Below are 3,783 nucleotides of genomic sequence, written 5' to 3' on the forward strand. Positions count from 1 at the left end.
TATTTATTTTAATATGTTGACCTCTCTATTTATGTGTTTTAACGTATTTATTCATTAAATTATTTTATTTTATTAATACTATTTATTTATTTTTTTTGTGTGTTTTTTTAAAACTTATTTATCCATTCAAGTGTTTCCTGTTACCGGTTTTTTATTATATTTTCCTTTTAATCTATGTGTTAGTCTTATTCTCATAAAATGTATCTATTTGTTTGTTCTTGGTAAACTGATCTACTGCTGTGACTATGAATGATGGTCTGATCTCACATTACCGTCTAATATTGAATTTGTTTAGCGGGTCACTGAAGAGGATCTAGGAGGGTGAATTACGGAGAGCGAATTTGTTGATCGGGTGAATAGAAAAATTGTGAAAGGGTGAAATTCGAGGAGCAGAAATGAGAAAGAAAAATAGGAATGAATGAAATATTTGTATTTGTTGTGCAGACCGAAATGGATTTTTAAAAGGAAACTGTAGGGGGGGGATTGTTTATTATATCTCTTTTTTTTCTGATTATACCATGTATGTGTAATTTATATATGTCCGATTACGGATTGATAAGTATGCTGTGTGAGATAGCAACCTAATGTATTTAGGCAGCATAGATGAATAAAGTATTTCTCTCTCTCTCTCTGTTACATTTATAAAATAAAATTAAATACAAGGAATTATACAGATATTGATACATGGCGTTGCCTGATCCCAGTAGTAGTTCCCATGTTAGTTGGTAGCTTACGTCATGCTGGATCATAGCGGTTTAGGGTGCTGTATTAGTTACAGTCTAGACCAGTACGTCACCATCGTAAAGTGCGCAGCCGCGCACTGGTCTGATCCACTGCTTGTCTTGTTAAAAATAGTTGTTCCTAAAATTATACATGTATCCTTAATATGTAAAAAAGGAATATATAAAAATAAAAATATGGTAGCATTGGCATGCGCAAACCCTGAGTAACACCCCACTGCTCCCTTACATCCCAACTGACAGCAATGTCAGGAAGGGAAATAAAAAAAAGTTAGTAACTTTAGGACCGCAAGAAAAGTGTTTTTAACGTAAGTTTAAGTTCTTACTTTGTGCTATAACTCAATTTTTGCCAAATTTGAAAAAAAAAGCTTTTTTTTTAGGAGTACTTAAAGTTTAACGATTTACATATGATTGAATGAGTAAGTAATAATATTCATAAAATTTTATTTATCAAATGTGATATATAAATTTAATGCTGTTCCATTTTAATAAACCATTTTTTTATAACGAAAGTTTTGGAGTTATGAAAACCAATAAACCAAAACACAAAACAAATGGCTTTCTATTTAAAGTGTGATAGAAACTATTTTAAAATTATTTTTAGAAGTATGTTTTACCAAAATTTTACCTCCTGCCTGGTTTTAACCATGGTCGTGGGATATCAAATTTTCGTTCCATAAGACCACAATAAAATAAAATTCGACCCCCTACAAGTCGGATTCGAACCGGCACACTGCGGTGACTAGTTTGCTGAGTCTGCTTAACTCCCTCGTCTACCCACGGCCCTTCATAGTTAAGATCTATCATTTTTCATTTAGCGAAATAATAAAAAATTAATCTCGGTCAAAATTTTCAATGGAGATCATGAACATGGAATTTTCCTCTCGGTTCTTAATTATTAGTACAGAAGAAAAAATGCAGTGATAGTATCTTCAAATGTTTCCTATTAGGAAATGTCAACTCTAAAGGCTAATAGATTTATGATAAGTGGTTTCAAATAAATTTAACTGTTCCGTTTTATACAATTATATTTGATTAACGCTATTTTTCTCTTTTGTACATAATGATAAGAGTAAGTAATAAATACTCCATACATTTTCTCTTATTTTGGTTAGTTATTTACATAGGATTTGACATAACTGGCTGATGCAATTACAATGTGTTCCTTACCATTTTTTTTTCATATTCGTATTTATTATTACTGCTTAGTGAAAATAATATAGCTTTAAACAATCAATTTTATAATTAGTAAACAGAAACTTCTACTAATGAAGCAAATATCTTAATTTCAATTTTTTTAAAGAAAAAGTTTTTTATAATAATAATAATAATAATGAAGACCTAACGAACCCGAAGGTTCGATGCCGATACCACCAATCGCTCTCTGCATACATCCCTCCATTTATGCCCCTCCAAACCCAATTCCACTAAATCAGTTTTAACGCAATCCTCCCATCTACGTTTCGGTCTACCCCTCGGATGTTTACCCGTTGTTCATTGTTTATTAACATTTAAGGGATCTGCTCGTTACTTAGCCCTACAACCTTACATGCCCATTTTATACGCCGCAATTCTATAACTTGAATTATATTTACCGGGTGTAGGTCCCTTAATCAGCGTTGTGTAATTTTCTTAATTCATCCTTTTTCGGTCCGAATATTTTGCGCAATACTTTATTTTCGAAAACCCTCAGATGCTGGTCATCCCTTAGTGTAAGAAGCCACGTCTTATATCCATAAAGAACAGTGGGAAGGATAATATTTTTGTAAATTCTAATTTTGAAATTTTTCGAAAGAAGGTGCGAGCTAAGCAGTTTCGAAAATGAAAAATAACAACCATTTCCCGCCTTCAACCTAGCTTTTATTTCCTCATCAATTTCGTTTTTCCTAGTTACCTTAGAACCTAAATACTTAAACTTATTTACCTGTTAAAACGTATTTCCTCCTATATCTATATCACCGAAATTGCTCGCGTTTCTACTGCTAACCATATATTTTGTTTTATCCGTATTTATTTCAATTATATATATATTCCGTAATTATTTAGTAGTAGATTCAATAAGATAGGTGATAAAGAATCACCTTGTTTTAAACCCAACCGGACCTCGAATTTCTCAGAATAATGATTATTATTATTATTAAACGTTTCGGTGATGCACATCCGTACGAGATTTAATGACTTCTTTAGTGCTCCCTGTTCGATCAGAATATTATACAGTTTCTAGCGGTCAATAGAATCGTAAGCCTTTTAGAAACCTATATAAAGCTGATGAACTACCCCGTTGTATTCCATTTTTTTCTGCAAGATTTGCCATAATGAAAAAATTTGATCAATAGTTGAATGATTTCGTCTAAAACCACATTGGTAGTCTCCGATAATTTCTTCAACGTATTAACCCAATATGTCTTTTTTTTTCTCTATTTAATAAATATAGAATAAAATATGAATAGTAAAATTTTTAAATAAAATAACAAGATACATATAAAAATCTATCGTATTTTATAGCAATTATCCATAAGGATATAACTACGTAAATACAGACAATTTAAAAGTGATAAAAACAATTATAAATATATATAAAAAAGTGATAAATATTAAAATATATACAAGCCTTCCTTCCTAATGACGATGTCTATCCTTATCTGTGATTCCCAGGAAGTCAAGAATCTTTGCTATGCTCTAGATAGAATAACTTAAATATAAAATAATAAATTTTTTTATCAGATGTACCACAATTCAAATACTGCAGCGATATTATATGCATGTAATATAATAGGGGTGACAGTAGCAGCGTGGTAACTCGTCGTGTAACTGCCAACCCAAAGGTTCTGAGTTCGTGTCCCCGGCACTATCCGCGATTTTTTTCAAGCATATAATTATACAATACGCACTCACAGCCTCCCCCCGAGGATTTGTGAGGCCCGTTAGCCAATGGGTGGCACTTTCAAAAATAGGCGTGGGAATGTCGAACCCACACCCTATGAAAACCACCTCATGAAAGGCCTTGGACCTCGACGGTCTGTCGCGCCATAATATATATATA

The sequence above is a fragment of the Halyomorpha halys genome, unplaced genomic scaffold, assembly GCF_000696795.3.
Source record: "Halyomorpha halys isolate HHAL.00 unplaced genomic scaffold, Hhal_1.1 Scaffold12.1, whole genome shotgun sequence".
NCBI classification, from domain to species: domain Eukaryota; kingdom Metazoa; phylum Arthropoda; class Insecta; order Hemiptera; family Pentatomidae; genus Halyomorpha; species Halyomorpha halys.